Here is a 12,520-nt window from a genome sequence, read left to right on the forward strand (position 1 = left end):
AGATCACGGGCGAGCTTCTGCACAGCCCATATTTTAACAGGCCTGGTGAGTGGCTCTGATGACTCCAGAGTTGGAGGACTGACTCCAAGTGAGGGCTTTTAATGGCCTATCTCTACAGAGCTGCTGCCTTTAGAGAAATTTCATGCCACTGGGCAGGCAGCTTCCTCTCTAGGTTGCAAACTTCTTTCTTTTTCTTTCTCTCTCTTTTATTCTGCCTGCTTTTGGCTCTAAAATCCTCCTTACTGACTGTTTTTCATAAGAAGGTGACACGTGGTAAGAACCACCCACCAAGGCAGGTTAGACATAAGAGACCCAGATTGGATCCCTGGGTCAGGAGGACCCCCTGGAGGAGGGCACAGTAACCCACTCCAGCATTCTTGCCTGGAGGATCCCACAGACAGAGGCGCCTGGGGGGGCTACAGTCCATGGGGTCGCACAGAATCGGACACGGCTGAAGCCACTTAGCACTGCACCCTATGCTTCTCAGGCTCTCCGCTCCTCACTCTGGCTAATCCCCTGACTCAATTTCACCCTTTCCCCTCTGGGGATGTTTAGGTCAGGTTGGGGGAATGAGTCATCCTAGAGCTGGGGAGGGGGCTTCAAGTCCATAAATGGGCAAAAACTCTGATTTCAGGTCTCACTCTCCAATTCCTCCCCTCTGTCACCTACCCCCACAGGAATTCCCCAGAGAAAAGGAAGCTGTTGGGAGAGGAGAGTGCCGGCTTTGACCAATGAGATTCTAGAAACAACAGTTTTTTAGGAGATAGGAGACTGACTCAGCTTCCCTAATAAACAGAAAAGCACAGCGGGATTTTCCCAGCCGGAGAGGCCAAAATCTCATTTCCGGGTGGAAGCGAGGGCCCAGCCGGTTCCACCTCCTCCCTGCTCGTCCCTACCTCCCCCTCCTCGGAGGACGCCAGCTCCCAGGGGTGCTGACCCAGCTCCCCAGCAGCGCTGACCAATGCCTCACCCAGCAGCAGGGAGAAGGGTGCAGTGACCTTTCAAAGTTCTCTGGCTGGATTCCGAATCCACCTCCAGCCTGGTCTGCAGTGTCTTCCTGGTCCTTTGGCTTCCTACCGAAGCAGGTCGGCCCCTGGCATGGAGCCCCCCTTCTGCTGAAGGACCCCTGGCCTGGCTCTGTCTCTAAGCCCAGTGCTCTAGGAATGGAGAAGCCGTTGGCTGGATGGCACCTGGGGAGAGCTGGCTGGTTCCTCCTCAGAGTCTCACGTGGTGGCCAGGTCCCCTTTGAGACGCTTTCTCAATTCAGGGTCTGAGCCTCCCATGGCTGCTCAGAAATCTTGCTAGCCACAGGCCCAGGAGACTCAGGGGCAGACTTACAAAGCTACAGGAGATGAACAGACACAGCCAGAACGTCAGTTTGTTGGTTTGTAAACTGCTGTCAAACCAACCAGGCTCTTGGGTTGCTGATGAGCGTGTTCACCCTTTGCTTCCACACAATGGGAAGCTGAGATTCAGAGGGAAGCTTACTCAGCATGGAAGCTGGGCAGAGAAGACTGTGGCCATGAACGGCCTGCGTGGCATGGCAGCCTCTCAGCCAGGACACACCAGGTGGCTGGTTCAGGGTGCCCTCCCCCAGCAGGCTTCTGGAGAGCCTCCCACACGCACACTACCCCAGAGACAAGCTCCCTGGCTTAGCACATTCCTCCTGTAGGCAGAGCACAGTGCAATCACTTAGACAGTCACTTTCCCAGTGCACTCACGTCAGCTCTGCTGCCCCGGGATATCACAGGATGACTCCTAAACGTGCTTTGTAAGCAACACCTCCCCAAAGAAAACGAAGGAGTGGGAGAAGGTGCTCAATAAATGTTTAATAAAGGGCCTCCGCCTGCTTCCATGGCCCCAGCCCCTTAGAAAAGGGAATCTGATAGTTACACCAGTGAAAACTCACCCCCTAATAAACCCATCAACACGTATTGAGACCTTACTTTGTTGCCGGCGCCATGGAAGACAGAGGCAGTCAAGGCATGGCTCCCTCCCTCAAGGAATGTGTATATAATAAAGTTGAAGCCATAAAAAAACACCCACAGGATGACCGTGAACAGCACAGACGTGCGCGTGCTAAGGGTGTGTGTCTGGTACAGAAAATGTGTCCAGGTTCCCCTGGACTTGGCTGTAACGGGACCACTCGTGTGGCTGAGGGGTAGACCCCTGGCTGTCGTGGGCCACCAGTCCTTTGTCACTAGGTTGGTCAGGAAAGGAATAAGCCCCCCTAGGGTCTCACGGTGTGCAGGCCCCAAGACCGAGTCTTGCTTGAGTCCACTCAGTAGAAACGTGAGGGCCCAGCGGTCCTTCCTCATAGCCACTAGCTGTGGCAGGAAAGGAGGGTGAGGGTCAGAATGAGCAGGCATCGGGCAGGGACAGCTCCCGCCTCACCAGCCATGGATGAGGGCGGGTTGGGGCATTGAGCATATTGGTTCACTGACCATGTCCTAAGAAAAGCATCCATTGTTTCCTCCCTGCCTGGAGGAGTTTGCCTTCTTTAGTCTCCCGGAGCCTCAAGATGAGGCAGAATTGTCTCTCTAAGCCAGCCTGGTATGCTTCACAGCTTGTGTGACATTGCTAGGTCCCTAGGTCACGAGTCTTTCTAGGCCCATTTTTTCTTCATCCCTGCTAGGGCACTAGGCAAGACCCAGCCTCAGTCTCTCCCACCCCCACCGCTTAGCTCAGAAATAAGACGCAGCTTGGAATCACATTCAGCCATGTGTGGTGTGTCGTACTGTACCCAGCGCAGATGAAAGTCAGGTACTGGTCATCAGTGAAGTCTCTGGTGTCGCTCTGGAGCACCGGGTCTCAAGGGTAGTCGGGGTGCCCTGGCGGATCCCCAAGTCCTTTCACAGGATACACAAGGTCAAACTGTTTTCATCACAATGTGAAAACGTCATTTGCCTTTTTACTCTCATGCTCTCATGAGTGCGTGGTGGAATCCTCCAGAAGCTTCACGGTGTGTGCTATTATAGCAGGCTGAATGCTGAGGAGGTCCAAGCATCCAGTCCTGCACAACGTGAACATACTTAATACTATTGAACCGCACACTTAAGATAGTTAAGATGGTAAATTTTATGTTTTTTGTTACGGCAATTAACTTTTTTAATTAAAAAAACATTTATCTCTTTTTCATTAAGCCAACCATTAAAAACATTTGCAAAAACGTAGAACAATCCTACTCTTCTCACTAATTTTTTTCGTTTTGAAAAAAATAGCTTTTTTTGTAAAAAGTGTTTTGTATATATACACATGTAGTGAGTTATTACCATTGCTTTTTTAGACTGTTCTTTTAAAATAAATTAATAAATATTTTCAAGTTCCTGTTTTAATTGATAATATGGTAAACATCATTTCACCGACATAAAAGCTCTTTGAGTGTCCTCAATAATTTTTTAGTCTAAAGAGACCGAAACATTAAAAATTGCTGCTCTACCAATAAGGAGTATGGCATGTAGGGTTGCCAGACAAAATGCAGGATTCTCTTCTCAGTTGAGTTTGAATTTCAATTAAACAATGAATAATTCTGTAGTGTAATATTACCTAAAACATACTAAACTTAAAAAGTATGTATTATTTATCTGAAATTCAAATTTAAATGGGCATTCTGTATTTTTATTTACTAATCTGGCAACCCTGACAGCAGGAAAGATTTAGGTCAGGCTGAGAACTTGAATCAGATTTTGGGATCCTGACCCAGAAATGGAGAATTTCTGACAGCTTTTAACAAAAACAAATGGGTCTGAGGGCCCTAAATGCTTAAGGTTGGAGGTGCCAGCCTGGAGGGGGTGCGAGCACCAGAGATCTTCCCTGAGCTGGCCTGAGGTTCACTCACCCTCCAGGAGGAAACCCAGGCAGCTGGAGGATGAGCAAAAGCAACGGAAAGTGAAACCCAGTATCTGTTGTTGTTAAAAGGAGGAAGTGATGCTGGGTGGGGGCAGGCAAGGACTGAGGTCTCTGGAGGATGTCAAAAACAGGAGGCAGTGAGGTCACTTAGCTCTGCTAAAAATAGCTGTGGCTGCCATGGGGTGAGTGCTGTCAGGAAGCCAGGGGTGAACCTTCATGTCTGGGTGGGGCTTTGCAGAGATGCAGCTGGGGTGGTTGGGGTGTCAGGCCAGGTGACAGGAAAACCTAAGAGGCATATTTGGGGCTAGAAATAAATAGAAACAAAGAATTAGTCTCAGGAGCAGCCCAGAGGAGAAAGGCCCACCCCTCCAGCTAAAAGAATGGAGGCCAGTGACAGGTTCCTCCTCCCATCAGCATGAGGAAACTTTAAGAAGCTCTTTCCATAAAGAGAGGCAAGGGTGCCCCAGACATAAGACTAGCAGGGAGGTTACGATGCTTTTTTTTTTTAAAACGGCCTTAAACTATGTAACTGAGCATCAAATGTGTACTTGGCATTGTATCCGGCCTTGAGGATCTCAATTTGGATAAAATGTGATTCCTGCCCTCCAGAGCAGTTGAGGAAGTCCAGTAGAGAAGACAGGTGTATAAAACCGACAGGAATTTATGAATTCATTGTGCTAAGAGTCACCCACCCCCTGCAAACCGGGGCCTCTGCATCAGCAACCACCAGTCCAGGCCAGGCTGCAACCCAGCTGAGGACAGAAAACAGCCCAGAGGCCTGCAGAGCAACGCTCCAAGTTCCAGACCCTTCCTCTCCCCACACATCTCTGCTGGTTGCTTGGAGCAAAGGAAAATAATCCCAGTTTGGGGAAAGACATAAAAATGACAGTGTTCTTCCTTGAACCTTCTCCCTCACCCCATGCCAGCCTGGGAAAAACTGTTAGACGCTTCTTGAGAGGGTTTCTAAAGGTCATTATTGGCTTCTGATTAAAGGGGTGTGTGTGAGCGGGGCTGGCCTTCTTTGACCCTGGAGGTTTAGAACCCAACCTGAGGTCACACAACAGGTAGAGACAAAAGACAGTTCCCTGTTTCTGGTCTCTAGCTTACTGAATAAACATGGATTGAGCCCCTGTTGCCAGGGGCCAGGGGAGATGCTGAGTCCAGAGCCCTGGCCTGCTGGGGACATGGCCGTTACAGGGGTCAGTGAGTGACCAGACAGCGCCTGAGGAGGGTGTGAGCACAGGGCTGGAGCAAGCCGGGCATCAAAGGCAAGAGGGGGAAGCTTCTTGGCGGGAATGAGCTGGGTGTTGCAAGCTGAAGAGTTTTCTGGATCAAGTAGCGGTGTTTTAGGGAAGCCAGAATTCCTTGACAACTTAAAACTGACCTCAAATAGTCATCTGGTGCCTACATGCAAACCTTAATCCCTCGGGTATTCTCTGGGTCCTGACTCCCACTCCCTCCCAGGCCCATTTGATCTGCCCAGGTGTCTGCACCCCAAGGAGAGGCAGGGTCCAAAGGCTCTTTCCCGGTCCACTGGGTTCCTGGGGTTCAGGCTCCAGGCCTGGTTTCTGCCCTTGTCTCTCTTCTCCCTCAGGCCACAGCCTGGCACTGCTTAGCCAGGAGGGACGCTGTGAGAAGCACAGCTCAGCATGGAAGCAGCTGGGTGTGTCTTCCCGGAGCAGCGGTGGGAGCCCGCTAGGCCCGTCAGGACCAGTCAGGACCAGTCTCCCCTGTGGCCAAGGGCAGCCGCTTCTCTGTTGCGTCTTCCCCGCTGGCGGACAGACTGTGTGGGCTCTTCTGAGGCCCCACGTAAGTAGGAGAGTGTTGACTCTGCCTAGATTGTCTACATGACCTTGGTCAAGTCCCTGGACCTTGACCTCCTGTTTGTTCAATTGTAACCTGTACTCTGGGCTTCCCAGGTGGTGCTAGTGGTAATGAACCTGCCTGCCCATGCAGGAGACATGGGACGGGGGTTTAATCCCTGGGTCAGGAATATCCCCTGCAGGAGGCAATGGCAACCCACACCAGTATTCTTGCCTAGAGAATCCCGTGGACAGAGGAGGCTGGTGGGCTACGGTCCATAGTGTCGCAAAGAGTCATATACAACTGAAGCAACCTAGCACACAATCTGTACTCTAAGGGTCTGTCTGAGGCAGTATCTGTGAACATGCTTTGTGAGCTATAAAGCACTGGTGTGAGAGTCTGTAACTTGTGGGAACCCTCAGATCCTACAGTTTGAAGAGGAAGGCTATCTCAGAGTTGATTTTTCAGGCACCATCTTCCAGCTGGGGATTCCTAACCTGGGATCCAGATGTTCTTCAGGGAGTCCGTGTCATTTGCAAGGTTTTCTGAGAAGGTACATTTTCTGGGAAGAGGGTGCCGAGTTTTTCATCAGACCCTCAAGAAAGTCCACAATGAAGATCTGTTGAAAGCCATTGCCTGAGCCTTGGGCTTCATCCCTGGGGATACTCTGCCAGGGAACCCTGACCCAGGAAGGCAGAGGAGCCCCAAACCATTGGAGGCCACAGTCACGCAAGCTGGGTGAACTGTGTACCCACTCAACATGGACATGGCTAAACAGTCACGAGTCCAAAATCACCTAAGAGGTGTCTGTTGACCCCAAGTTCAATGCAGACCAGCAAGATGATAGAGCTCATGGGATCTACATCATGCCAAAATTTAGGAGGCGATGATTCTGTACTATAACCTGTGCTGGCCTGATTTCAGCTGGAAAGCCAAGTCCCATTCTAGAGACCATGTTACAAGAAAAAAGCAGATAAATGGAAATGATTCCAGAGGACACAGGCCAAGGTGTCAAAATGTTTTAAATCCAGTCTTCTAGGAGGAATGACTTTGGTTGAGTAGAGGAAGATTGGGAGGAGTGGACATTAAATTCTTAAAATCGTATATAGTGGGAAAAAAAAATCGTATATAGTGGATTCTATAGGGAGGCAGATAGAAACTCAGCAAAAGGAAATATTTTCTAACAGTGAGCTCAGTCCTTCAGGGAGTAGACAGACTGGAACTCTTCACTGCCCCACATATTTGGTCTTGCGGAAGGGAATAAACTGCAGTCCAAGCTCTATCCCAGAAGAAGAGACAATGACTACTCCTCCTCTGGGATTCAGGGAGAGTTGGTGTTGCTTTGTAGAGGGGAGGAGGGGCAGTGCAGGGAAGAGCAGGCCTGGGACCCTGTGTCTGCTTTCACAAATGAGTTTTTCTCTAACTGCCTGGATCTGCTGTGGTCAAATCCCTCCCTCCGCGGACCTTGATGTTCTGCACAGGGCGGGACCCAGGGCTGGGTGAGGAGAGAGGAAGGGACTAGTCTCCAGTCCCCTTGACAGACAGGCTGGGATGTCCTGGGCCAGGCCAGGGTTGGGGATGGAAGATGGCTCATTGGTGAGTCACCCATGGGTATTGTCTGCTCCAGCTCCCTCTGGGGGAGGGTGGCTGGGGCAGACGAGGCCTCTGGCCAGCTGGGCCTGTGAGGACAGGTCTCCCACGCCTGGCGTCACAGCTCCGGGGCCCCTCCTCAGCCACCACCCAGTGGGGCAGGGCCCAGGACGCGTGTTGAGGGGAGGGTGTCCACCTCCGCCACTCTTCACTAAGGGCAGGGGGCGGGGGTCACACAGGGCAGCCCAGGGGCGCAGCCTGTGGGAGAAGCTGCCCGGCCCGTCTGGCACAGCCGAAGAAGCTGGCGGGCGTGCCCCCGCTCTGGTGACCACACCTGAGCCTGCCCGGCGTGCCCTCTCCACCACACCCATCCCAAACCTCCTTCCAAACTTGTTCTCATCAAGCAGGCCTGTCAGCCCCGCCCCCGCCTCAGGGCCCCGGGAGAGCCTGGTCTGCTCTGGGCAGGCAGGCCTCCCACCTCCAGGCGAGTCTGGGTCCCTGAGGCCTCCTGGGGTTGGAGGTCGCGGAAGCGCAGAATGACGGGCTGTCAGAGTTGTTATATGTTCGGAGAGTTGTTATATGTTCGGAGACACTGAGGCCGTCAGAGAGCAGACGCAAGGAGCAGGCTGCCCAGTCTGCTGTGGCGGGGACTGCTGTCCTCCCGCCCGGGCAGCCTCTGACTGGGGGAAGCCCTGAGGGGTGGGGCCGCGGTACAGCTCGGCTTCTGTCATCCGTGCTTCTTTGCTTCTCTGTGGGCCCACATGAAGGTGCTCCAAGGGGCAAAAGAGAGCGGTGGCCTGTGGGGACAGCAGCGTGGGCCCTGGAGCCTGACACACGAGGTCAGAACCCCAGTTCCTGCTACCTCCTCCCAGCCGGAACTTGAGCCGTGTCTAGTTCTCATTGAGCCTCAGTTTTCTCATCTGCAAAACGACAACTGCTTAGCATCTCTAAACGCAGAATGTATTTCAGCACGCATCTCACGGAACGCTCACAGTAACCCTTTGAGGTGGACGCTGTCTCCAACCTTCAGATAAGAAAACCGAGGCTCAGAGGTCACATCCGCCGTCAGGATCTAGGAACCCCATGACCGGTAGAGCTGAGACGTCACCTGCGACGGCCTGCTCCCAGCGCCTGCGCTCTGGGCCGCCCCACAATTCTGCTCCTGTCCCCCCAGGATGGCCGGGAGAGATGACGGCGCAAGTGAGGGAAGACGAGAGAGGGGCTTCCGGGTCCAAAGCAGGGGCCACTGAGAGGGCGTTGGGTCCAGGGCCGGTGGCACTTCCGGTTAGTGGGAGGAGGGCGCCGGAAGTCTGCTGGAGGCAGAGCTAGCGCAATGGCGGCCCTGTGGTTAAAGCCGGCCCTCTGTGCTCCTGAGACTGGGGCAGAGGGAAACCAGACTCGGGAGCCACGTGTGCCAAGTCGCCCCCAGGGAAAACTTTCCTCTGGGAAGGGACATTTTTACTCTCTGTGCCCTCATACACCAACTGTGCATTATTTGAATTTTCTTTTAAAGAAAGAATAAAGGTGGGTGGACGGCGTCTTCTGTTTTGGAGTTTTCTCCAATTTTCTACAACAAACATGTATTAATGATCTTCGGGAAATGCTATTTAAATGAGATTATACATGAGTGCCGAAAAATTGATGCTTTTGAACTGTGGTGTTGGAGAAGACTCTTGAGAGTCCCTTGGATTGCAAGGAGATCCAACAAGTCCATCCTAAAGGAGATCAGCCCTGGGTATTCACTGGAAGGACTGATGCTGAAGCTGAAGCTGAAACTCCAATACTTTGGCCACCTCATGCGAAGAGTTGATTCATTGGAGAAGACCCTGATGCTAGGAGGGATTGGGGGCAGGAGGAGAAGGGGACGACAGAGGAGGAGATGGCTGGATGGCATCACCGACTTGATGGACATGAGTTTGAGTAAAATCTGGGAGCTGGTGATGGACAGGGAGGCCTGGTGTGCTGTAGTTCACGGGGTCGCAAAGAGTCGGACATGACTGAGTGACTGAACTGAACCGAACTGATAGGTGCAGTGTCTAGAGTAGCACCCCTGTCGTGATGGAAATGTGCTCCATCCGGGCTGTTCAGTATGGTAGGCAGCAGCGGCATGTGGCTCCTGAGACTTGAAATGCGCCCGTGCAGCTGAGGAAATGGATTTTTAATTTTATCAAATTTTTATTACTTTACATTTAGCTTAAATAGGCCTCGATTTTGAGGGTTCAGTAAGACAGTGGATGATGCTGCTGGGCTTTGGAAGTAAGCTTTCTGCCATGTCCCCATCCGACCTCTCCTGACAAGGGCCTTCTTCCCACCTTCTCTCTCCTCCCTGTCTGCAGCGTTTCCTTTAGTCAGGGGTGGAGTCTGGACCCCCTCTGCCTCCCTCAACCACCTAACCTTCCTTCTCCGACCCTGTGCAGAGTACAGGGGTTCCTCAGTCAGACCCTTCCAGGTGTGTGTGTCATCTGCAGTGAGAGCCCAGACTCAGCTGCACCTCACTGTGGCCATCTCAAGCAAGTCACTGGCCCTTTCTGGGCCTCAGTTTCCACGTCTGTATAATGGGAGCATTGGCCAGAGATTTCATGAAGGCCTCACGGCCCTTCACTTAGCTGCTGAAGTCACAGGCTGGTATCACTGGGCGTGGCCAGGAGTACTGGGTGCTGCTGGGCAAGAGGGCCTTAGGTGACAGAAAGGACTGTCTGGCTGGAAGGCTTCCGAGGCATGGATGAGATGTATGTGATGAAAGGTGTGTCATCAAGGGGCAAGAACTTTGCTAACCCAGCGCTCCTCTGGTAGTTAGATGCTCTTTCTTAGACCATAGCTTCATTGTAGCAGTTGCCAAGTTCTATTGTTTACCTATTTTTATCTCCGTCTTTCTGGATAGATTTTGAGACTGCTCAAAGGGAAAGAGTTTGTCTAGTTCACCTCAGTATCCTCCATCTCTGATATAAAGACATTCGGTGAACAGATGAATACATTGTCTCTTTGGATCTTCCCTAGCCTTTTCCCTCTGGGGTTGGCAATAAGCTCTGTGCCTCAAAGGATTCAAGCTGGGGAAAAATAGAAAGTCAATGAAATTTGTAGAAAAAAATTTTTCCCTTTCTTCCTCCTTGAAAATGTTTTTTTCTTCAATCTCTCAAACCCTAACCTTTTCTTTCTCTGGCAGAGTAAAGAAAGTGCTCTGTGGGATAAACTAATTCATACTAACATGTGAAGGGCTCAAGGTTTACTCCTCCTAAGGGCACCTGCATTTGTACATGTAACAAGCAACACTTCCGCTGACTGTGGGTATCAGATTTCAGTTACAGGTAGTGGCATTGTCAGCAAGCCTGGGTTTGTCCTGGGGCTGCCGTTCACCAGCTGTGTCCATGAGTAAGTTCCCCTCACCCTTCTGAGGTTCAGTTTGCTATCTGTAAGTGGAGTCTTATGACATCTCTCTAGTCACCCTCTAGGGTTATGATGGAGATAAAATTAATCCATGCATACAAAAAGCATTGTGAGCTGTGAGTTCCTGGCTAGGAAAAGGGATTGATATTGCCATGGTTTTGGGCCAGGGTGGGGCCTCCCCACACCCTCAAAATCATACCTGAGCAGAGACAACGGCCGTGCATGGAAGCCACCTCCTTTTTGATCTTATAGCTACCGAGCGGAGACGAAAACCCTGGCACCTCTCTCATCTTTATCCCTACCGCCAGGGGAAGGTGAGAGGGAGGCCAGGAGAGACTTCAGGGCCAACCTGGCTCACCCACGCACCCTCAGACGCCTCCCAGCCACCCTGGGCATCAGCAGTTAGGACCCCAGGGCTGGAGCACTAGTCTCCTGACTCCTGTCTGCGTGCGTTCCTGCTCACAGACCTTGCCCAAACCAACCCTCCCCGCCACCACTCGAGTCTGCTTCACAGAGACATATTCTGAATCTCCCAGACTCACCAGCCTTGTGAATCTCTCTGTCCTAAATTCTCCATTTGTGTGAAGATAGGGACCCTAAGGTTCAGAAAGTTTGTGCGATCTTCTCAGTACCACACAGCATACTTGAATGTGAGCCCCTGAGTTCCTAGTTTTCCAGATTGTCCCAGCTCTTCCTGCCTTATCTCCCCAAACTCCCCAAACCTTCCCTCTCACTTCCAAGCATAGACAACCCCTCTGAGACCCCCAAGCCTCAGAAGTTCTGGAGTGGGGTTCTCTTCCCCTCTTTCTGTGCCTTCTCCCTGGAGTGGCCTTAGAAGCCCTTTGCCAGGTGGTCAGCCCTCTGGGGTGAGGGCTGGCAGTGTGATGCCTAAAACGCTGCACACTCCCTCGAGCCTTCCAAGATGCCTCTGCCTCACCTGCGAAACCAAGACCTGACCGAAACCATCTGCTGTAGGACACTCCCCTGCTTGCCTCTTGCCTGACATGTGTTCTGAGAATCCTCTCCCAAGGTCCCCATCAGCGTAGAGCTCTCGCTCCCTGGACCTCCCCCCATCCCCAGCTCTGCTGCAGCATTTATTCCTTCCTGCCTCTGTGTGTGTGTGTGTGTCTCCCCACGCTAGGCCGGGGGCTCCATGTGGGTATGGATCGTATCTTGCTTTCTTTTTTGTCTCCAGTGCCTGGCACAGAGTAGGTGTTCAAAACTGCGTTTCTTAAATTTCATTGAACCCAAGGCTCAGGGAAACTGGGGGCCACCCACCTGGACTCCAGGCTGCCCAACTGTGATAGGAGCTCCAAGACCAGCAGACGGAGAGGAAGGAACGGGGTTGCTCAGCCCCTTCCTTCTCAGCGCACGTGCTGCCGTTTTCAGGTCTCTCCATCCCCAGCCTGGCCCTGCCTGGCTGAGAAGATGAGCAGACACATAGCATGTCTGTGCTGGTGACCTGTCTCTTGCATGAGTTTATTTAAGGCCCAGTTGCGTGGGAAGTCCTCTTCTCCTCCCCTCCATCTCAGCTCTGAGTGCTTGGGCCTGGGCTGGGCTCAAACCGAAAAAGAACACAGGGGCCCAAGAGAGCTGACCCAAGACAATCCGGCCTTCCTTAGGAGCCCAGAGATCTGAGCGCCCACAGCAGCAGAAGAGCTAGATCAGCAGTGCGTTGAAATTGCTCTAAGAACAAGGCAATAAAGAACTTTCCAGCTGGGAAGCTGGTGGGCAGCAAGGCTGCTCCCAGCTCCTTTGGGAGATTGGCTCCAATGCTTCTGCCTGAGGGCCACTGCTGTCCCTTCTCAAGCCCTGCCGGGGCCTGTCCTGGAGCAGGTCAGAGCCTTCCCTGGGGACCCCTAGTGGCCTGCTGCCCCAGGGAGACACCCAGAGC

Source organism: Cervus canadensis, chromosome 13 (genome assembly GCF_019320065.1).
Source record: "Cervus canadensis isolate Bull #8, Minnesota chromosome 13, ASM1932006v1, whole genome shotgun sequence".
In the NCBI taxonomy this organism is placed as follows: domain Eukaryota; kingdom Metazoa; phylum Chordata; class Mammalia; order Artiodactyla; family Cervidae; genus Cervus; species Cervus canadensis.